This window comes from Chrysochloris asiatica, unplaced genomic scaffold, assembly GCF_000296735.1.
Source record: "Chrysochloris asiatica unplaced genomic scaffold, ChrAsi1.0 scaffold00012, whole genome shotgun sequence".
NCBI classification, from domain to species: domain Eukaryota; kingdom Metazoa; phylum Chordata; class Mammalia; order Afrosoricida; family Chrysochloridae; genus Chrysochloris; species Chrysochloris asiatica.
Window position 1 is genome coordinate 19,245,104 of NW_006408530.1, and position 9,040 is coordinate 19,254,143.

At 38.8% G+C, this 9,040-nt stretch overlaps 1 pseudogene; it reads right to left on the reverse strand.

Moving 5' to 3' along the window:
* Positions 1-326: 326 nt before the first annotated feature.
* The window catches only part of LOC102817939, a 13,079-nt pseudogene continuing 4,365 nt past the window's right edge, over positions 327-9,040 (reverse strand).

A 9,040-nucleotide genomic window follows, 5' to 3' on the forward strand; every position in this document is an offset into this window, starting at 1 on the left:
CATATGATTGAGGATAACAAAATTAAACCAGAGAAAAAAGGAATGCGTTTTCGGAATTACAGTTTTTAGAAATATCTGAACACTCCAGCTTCAATTACAAAGAACCTCATAGATCAAATTCTAAGAAATAACTGTTAATCTGCTTAACTAGGGCAGGTAGGAGTGTAATAACGGACCAGAGATTTTATAGAGGCCAGGATCGTGAACCGGAGTTGATTCTCTAGGGTGCAGGCAAAGGGATTTTTATGTGATTGGCTGTGCAAAGCATTAAAAGCCTTGCCAATGTGGAGACTTGGAGCATAAGGAGAGTTGTTGCATCATAGTGATCAGTAAATTGCATAGACCCTTATTAACCTTATTGATAAGGAGCTTAGGGGAGTCCCATTCAGGCCGCGATATATTCTTCTTTTTGTTCTCCTGTCTGTCTCGGTTTTCAATCCCAGTCCTTTGTATGGAAAGTCTTTATTTGGCACCTCAGAATTCAGCGTGAGTAGCTGTCCCTTTAAGTTACAGCAAGGGAAGGGAACACAGAGCCAACTCTGGTGCACAGGGGCCTCAGGACCTATTTTACTGGTGCTGTGGACACCTGGAGAAAGTTTGACATTTTTGTGCTTAAAGAGTCTTTTATATTGCTCCTCTTCCAATGCAGCTGGGGTCTTTAGGGATCAGGAGATTATTTTTGATACCTGTCTAAAATAGTTTGCCTACTCTGATTTTCCATCTCTCAGTACTAATTAACCTTATTGTATACAGGAAACAGTCTATTTAATACCTGCATTCTTTCTGTAATGCCAAGTAAAATGAAATCCAGTGTGAAATCTAGTTAGCGTTTGCCTTTTTGAAGTCATTTTTAGGTTTCCAGTTTTAGTGACTGTGACTTCAGAGCTGATAGCTAGAAAAATAGTGAGCTCAAACCGATTTTGATTTTGGTTTCAATTGTATTCTTTCCCCACTCCAATTTTAAATCTGCCTTTTCATCTGGCCTTGGGAGGAGACCAAAGAGGAAAGGGATCCCCTGAGCTGGACAATGTTTTCCCTGAATATTGCTTGTCAATCTCTCATTGGTTGGGAGGGGCTCTAGGGCTCCCCTTCATACCACCCATAACCTGGTTGCTACTGTAGAAACTGTTTCTTTCCTCATCATCTAAATGCCTCCTAGCTTGTCCATGTCTTTCTATTCAGGAAGGCTTGACTAGGTAGGGCACAGGTGGACACACTGTGGCAAGATCATGCCACAGCAATAAAGCACAGATGCTGAAAGAAAGGAAGGAGTCAGAGACTAGGGTAAAATGCTGAAGGAAATCCCATTTGTAGGATGTTTAGGAAGGAAAAAAAATGGTAGGGTGTAGCAATAAAGTGCAGAATTGAAGCTGTGCAAAATGTCACCAAATGATGTGGAAAAATCCACATCTTCAAGTATGCTGCATAATATGGACTTAGAAAGCACTATGTTAGTGAAGCGAGGATGGTTAGTGTTAAGTACTACTCTTAAAGAGTGTATGTGTGTGTGTGTGAAGTAAACTTGTCAGGGTAAATGGTGCCAGAGGAAAGTCAGTATTTTCAGGCCAATGCTTTGTATTTTCCAGATTTCTTGGCTTTTGGGATCCCCACACTTTGGTTAGAAAGCCTTTGCTCTATTTCATTAATTAGCATGTACACCATGCATTTGAAAGTGTAGGCAAGGTATGTGTAGGGTGTCATGGAAGTCTGCACCTGCCGAATCTGACTCAGGAAGTTGACGTTTACTGTTAGGCTTGCATACGTTGAATTGGTGAATCTCCTGGTCTCTCTGCTGCAGAGCTTAATGAAAGAATCATTTCTTGGAAAGTTAGACTTCAAGAGAGGTAGCTGAAAGAGTATGTGTTTGATGATACTTGTTTTTGCGGGACTAGGAGTTATACAAATATCAGTGATTTGGCTTTGCGTCAACTCTATAACTTGCTGTAACTAGTTGGTAGGAAACCCAATGGCAGATCGTATTTGTATTTAATGTTGCTTATGTTCTGGCTGTTTGTCTTGGTTCATTCATCTAACAAGTGGAGAATGAACACAGCGTTGGACATAATGTTGCCACTTTTCCTCACTATTTCTCTTGGCACTCCCTTAATTGAATGAAGAGTGTTTTCTATAGAATCCATGTAATAACTTAAGAATTTCATGGAAGCTGCATGCTTCACTTCCACCATAAGAAAGCAGGCATCAGCTGCATATCTTTCTAAGGTGTGTGAGTGTATGCATGTACATGTATTCTTTTGCCTGGTCTCTTACCAAGACAGCTTGAAATTTTCATTTTAACACAAAATTAACATTAAACACAACCATTTAAGGAAATTGTCATCTTTTTGTACAAGAAGTTTACAGTATTCTCATGATTTGAATGGTTCAGAATCACTCTGCAGGCATATGAGACTCAATATCTCCTCATGCCTGCTTCTCTTTCAGTTGTATTTCAGAGGAAGACTACTACTGACCCTTTTTTTCATGTTATACAGGACCCCTAAAGGTCCATATTTAATTTCAATACAGTATCAGGCAGTATAATATGATGGATGATAACAGGATACTGACAAATACGATTCAATGTATGACAATATACTGTAACATTGGGTAGAAGCCAACCAAACAGGTATTTCTGAAGATGTGGGCAAAGAGGTTTATAATCTGTTTTTTCCATAAATAGTAAAATGGGCAGTACATTGTCTGTAAAGCATATGCAGGAATATATGCTTTAAGAATGAATACATGCTTTAGGAAAGCTACAGGAATACTAATATTATAGTATCAGTAACATGAACAAAATTCAGCCATCTACTCACAACAGTAGTAATCTATATTTTTGGGGAGAAATCACACACTATCCTCCTTTTCCCCCCATGAAATTATTATCAAGGTGAAAACTTTGATCAGGTGTGCTAACAACATTGATCAGAAACTCACATATGGAGCACGATTTCGAATGTTTATGTGCTACTTTCCCTGAATCACCATATGGTATAATGGTTTAAGGCAAGACTGTCTTAGTCTTAATATTTAGATTCAAATATTTGCTTGGCATTTACTAACTGCATGAACTTGGGTAACTCATTACTTTTCCTCAGTATTCTCAATTATAATCAAGGATAATAGTAATGTCTTTCTCCAGAGTACTGAAGATGATACATATATATCCTAGCATATAGCAAATACTCAATATGTGTTAGTTAATCAAAATTTCAAATATGAAGAACAATGTGGTATCAGAATTGAAGGAATACTCATTAACAACCTGTGATATACTAGTGACACAACCTTGTTTTCTGAAAGTAAAAAGAACTTGAAGCACTTAGATCAATGAAGATCAAAGACTACAGCCTTTGGTGGTGGTGGTTATGTGCCATGGAGTCAGTTCCTACTGATTTGTAACTACTGTGATCTCAATATAATGAAAGTAAAATTCCCCACAACCAGGTCAATAGCCAACAACATGAAAAATAGAGAAAATATTGACGTTATCTCAATTTATTGGATCCACAATCAACACCCATGGAAGCAGAAGTCAAGAAATCAAATAACATATTGCATTGGAAGAATCTACTACAAAAGATTTTTAAAAGTGTTAAAAAGCATAGATGCCACATTGAGGACTAAGATACACTTGACTCAAGACACGGTATTTTCAATTGCCTCATGTGTATGCAAAAGCTGGACAATGATTAATTAGGACAGAAGAACTGATGGCATTCAATTATGGTGTTGGCAAAGAAAATTGAATATATTATGGAATGCCAGAAGAAGGAACAACTCTGTCCTAGAAGATGTGCAGTCAGAATACTTAGAAGCCAGGATGGAGAAACTTTGTCTCATGTAGTGTGTATATATTATCAGGTAGGATCTATCTCTGGAAAAGGACATCATATGTGGTATATAGTACAGGAACTCCAAAATAAGAGAAGGCCCTCAAAGAGATGAATTGACATAGTGGCAGCAATGATGGGCCAAAGTGCCAGTTGCTGTGATGGCACAAAACTAGGCAGTGTTTTGTTCTGTTGCACATGGGGTCACTATAATTCAGAACTGACTTGATAGCACCTAACAACAACAGTTATCATTTCTGTGATTCATTCCAGAACAAATTTTTCTTGGTGGTCTCCTCTGAGTGGTAAGAGAAACTCAGAGAAAACTCAAAGTTGCTCTTGAGTAGAATCCTACTAATAATCTGAGTAGAATTGTGGTCCACATAGTTTTGTTTTTATTTTTAAAAACATTTTGTGTTTTGGGTGAAAGATTACAGAGAAGATTTGTTTTCCATTTAACAATTAATACTTGTTTTGTTACATTGATTGAATCCCCAACACTGTAACTGTATTCTTCCTACTTGTTTCCTGTGTTTCTCATTTCCTTTCATCCTTCTTTCCTACTTTCTGAATTTTATCCTTGGGCAAATGCTATGTTTTGGATCTCTTGTATTTGGTTATTCCAATAAATACATTCCTCCCTGGTGTTATTGTTGATTTCATGATCTATCATTTGGCTGAATGCAAATCCATGATGGAGAGCCCAGTTCGAGGCTTCAAAGGTATCTGGGGGATCTAGTTCTAGAAGTCTCTGTCTGATCAGTAAGCCTGGTCTTTTATTATTATTTTTTTTTATGATTTTGAGTTTTGTTTCACATTTTCATCTCACTCTCTCTAGGATCACATTTTGTGATCACTTTCAAAGTGGTCAGTAGTGGTAGCACCATCTAGTTTTTCTGTTCTCAAGGTCATGGAGGCTGAGGTTCACATGGCTCATCAGTTTTTCGATTTTCTTCACTCTTCTTTACTCCGGATAGGGGAAGACCAACAGTCACATCTTAAAAGGCCACTCACAAGCTTCTAATACTCCAATTCCTACTCACCAATGTAGGATGTAGGGCATTATTTTTTGTGGATTATGTCATGCACACTGACCGTGCTATCTCCTGAGGCTATGGTCCTGAGTCTCCAGGGCCAGCTACTCATTCCCTTGAGGTGTTTTGTATAGCTAATAAATTTGTATAACGTTGTCACTTTGTGTGCTCTACTATATTCCTACATATATTTACAACATATTTAGAAATATGCTCTGTCAAACATATATGTTTATGTATGTAGTCCCATTTACCTTTCCACCCGAGTTCAACTCGAGTGTCTGTGTATGTATCGATTCATAGATTATTATTATTACTATTAGTGCAGGATTTCATGTTGTTTCGACTCAGAACAATCCTGTGTAGAGTTTCTATGGAGAGGCTTGAACTGTAGACCTTACAATTCCAGCTGACTTTGCAGACCAGCGCATTAACCCATAGCACCACACCAGGATGCTGCAGGATTGTATATTGTGTATGTAATAGTATTTGCCTTTGTTGCCTTTAACATGTGAGCTTTTCCCAGTGCTTCCTTTGTTTTGAATATTTTGTGCTCACCTTCACCTTATTGTTTATTGTCTTTCCTTTCATACAAGTTAGTATATGTCTACAAACTGGCAAGATGTCAGTTCAATGACTAAGGCACGCCTGATCCAAACCATGGTATTTTCATTAGCATGTGAAAGTTGGTCAATGAATAAGAAAGACCTTAGAAGAATTGATGCATTTGAGTTATGGTGTTGGAGAAGAATATTAAAAGTACCATGGGCTGCCAGAAGAACAAACAAAACTGTGTTGGAATAAGTATGGCCAAAATATTTCTTAGAAGCCAGAATGGTGAGACTTCATCTCTCATATTTCATACATATTATCAGGAGGGACCAGCTCCTGGAGAAGGACATCATATTTGGTAAAATAGAGGGCCATTGGAAATGAGGAAGACCCCCTCACCCTCTCCAATGATATAGATTGGCACAGTGGCAACAGAAATGGACTCAAGCGAAGCAATACTTGTGAAGACTCTCCATGACAGGGGCAGTGTTTTGTTTTGTTACCCATAGAATCGCTATGAGTCATAACAGACTTGATGGCACCTAACAACAACAACAACAACCTCTACTTAGTGATTTACCCTCCTTTCCCCTCCCACTCTGATAATCTTCAAAGAATGATTCTTTCTGTATGTCAATGATTCCTTCTTGACTTTTATAGTAGTAGTGTTTTACAATATTTCCCCTTTTGTGATTGATTAATTTCACTCAGCATAATGTTCCCCAAGTTCATCCATGGTATGAGCTGTTCCACAGACAAAGCTTTACTTTTTTTTTAATGTTTTATTGTGAATTGTGTGATAGTTTACATGGGAGAACATTAGCTTTACATTCATCCTACTGTATATCATTTCATTGCCATGGTTACAATCCACTCCATGCGTCATCAACCAACCAAAGGGTATCCCCTGTAAGCCTGCCCCTTGGTCATCAGCACACACCCCCTCTCCCTCTCTGGGTCTAGAGTCTCCAGCCGCTCCATCTCTCCATATCATTGTGTCTGCCTCCATCTCTGGCATCACTGTTTCTCTGGGTAGGGTCCCATACTCTGCTCTTCATTCTTGATGGTCCCAGGGACCTCCACTCCTGGACTGCAAAGTCAACCACTCTCTTCCTTTTGTTACAAAATGTATAGTTTTACATTTCCAACCCTTACAATCAGTCCTGAGAGCAATTATTCCCTATTGTGCCACATGATTGCTATCCACGTCCCTTCGTCAGCCCCGTCTAGACAGATTGGATACTATTCAATGGAGATTGTACCTTCCTCCATGTCCTTTGGATCTAGGTTCCCTCTTGAAAGCTTGTAAGCCAGTCACTTCTTGCCTTTGTAGCCCCTCATTTTTGGTAGCCAATGTCCAAGTTGCCCATCCCTGTCTACCCTGTGTATGGAGGGGTTGGGAATTATCCTAGCTGTAAAGATTTGTTCCCTTTTTTGAGCTACTGCATCCATAGGTGTAGGTCAAGTTCATCAAATTGTATCAGATTACTCTTTTTCCCCTCTTCTTTCGTCTTCTAGTTGAGCTCTGATCATCCAGCCATTGAAGCCAGGTCAAGTGGGTATTATCTGCAAGTGTGGGTGTTCTTGTGCATATGCCCTCTCTTCTTATCAGCTGGGCGCTTCATTCTCCACTCTCGTCCTCTGTGTCTATGTCACTGACTCTGAGACCAAGAGTCCCCAGGTCTTGCCATACTGCTGGCCAACCAGGTCTCAACCTGTGTTCACAGGGGTCTAATGAACGTGGTAGGGCTTAGCTCACAAGTTTATTGTTGTTTTTCCCTCACTTCCCCTTATCAGTGACCAACATGGTCACCAGTCAGAGTGCATGTCTGCTCGTGTATTCCCATTGAGTCTTAGTCTTGGAAGGGGATTTTCTCTGAGGGGACCTGATCACTTGCCTTGATGTCTCCTGGGCGAGCAACTTGCTTGTTCTTCTAGTAGTCAGTCAGACTGCCGTTATTGTTTTGAAATTTTCCTGTTGGTCTTTCTTTCAAGAAGTATCTTCTGTTCTTCTAGCCACTCCAGGCTGGTCATCCTTATCTTTTAATGTTGTGCACTATGCCATTATGCCTGTTGTTGCACTGTGGGTTAATGCGCCAGACTGCAAAGCCATTTGAACTGCAAGGTCGGTGGTTCAAGCTCACCAGCTGCTCCTTGGAAACCCTATACAGGGTTGCTGTGGGTCGAAACTGACTAGATGGCACTTAATAACAATAACAACATTCCATTATGTATGTGTACTATAGTTTGTTTATCTTTAATTCATGGGTGGGCACTTATATTGTTGTCAGTGTTTACTATTGTGAATAATGCTGTGAGGAACATGGGTGTACATATAAGTATTCATGTCATGACTGTTATTTCTTTAAGGTATATACCCAGTAGTGGGATTTCTGGATTATAGGTTTCTATTTTCAACTTTTAAACGAAGCACCGTATCATTTTCCACAGTGATTCCATCATTTTATAGTCCCACATTTAACAGTATATGAGGGTTCCAATCACTCCATATCATTACTAGCAATTGCTGTTTTCTGGGGTTTTTTGAACGTGGTTATTGATGTTGTGGTGAGATGGTGACTCATTTTTGTTTTGATTTGCATTTCTCTAGTGGGTTTCATTCTGTTGTATATAGGGTCTGTATGAGTTGTAATCAGCTTGATGGAACCTAAAAAAACAGCAGCAATGCCCAATGATTGTACTAGTTTCCTGCATGTCTTCTTTAGTGAAACGTCTATTCATGTTTGCCCATTTTTTAATTGGATTGTTTGACTTTTTGTTGTTGATGTGTTGAAATTTTTTGTAAATTTTAGACTTTAACACCTTGTCTGAGATGTCGTTCTCAATAATTTTTCTCAGTCTGTAGGTTCTGATTCTACTTATTTGATAAAGTCTTTTGTTGCACATAAATATTTAATTTTTAGGAGGTCCCAGTCATCAAGTGTGTCTTCTCCTGTTTGTAATTTTTAGTTACGTTTCATCACATATTTATGCCACATATTGTTGTTGTTGTTAAGTACCATGGAGTAGATTCTGACTCATAGTGACCCTGCACAGGGTTCCCGAGGCTGTAAATCTTTATGGGAGCAGAAAGCCTCATCTTTCTCCCACAGAACGGCTGGTAGTTTCGAACTGCCAGCTTGAGGTTAGCAGCCTTAAATTTGTTGTTTTTGTTTCTTTCATGATCTTTATGGTTTTACGTTTTACATTTAGATCTTTGATTCATCATGAGTTTGTTTTTGTTTATGGTGAGAGAGAATGAGTTCTAATTCATTTTTCTGCAGAAGGATATCCTATTTTTCGAGAACTCTTTGTTAAAAAGACTATCTTCCCCAGTGAATGGGTTTTGACTCTTGGTCAAAGATCAGCTGCCCACAGGTAGATGAATTTACTTCTAGGTTCTTAATTCAGTTCCATTAGTCTATATGTCTGTTGTTGTACTAGTTCCAAGTTGTTTTTACTAATGTGGCTGTGTAATAGATTTTTCTTTTTAAGTTTTTATTGTGAATTGAGTGATAGTTTACATGGGAGAACATCAGTTTGCATTCATCGTTTCATCGCCATGATTGCAGTCTCCTCCATGCATCATCATTCAGTATTTGTTTCAGTTTCCTCTGTATT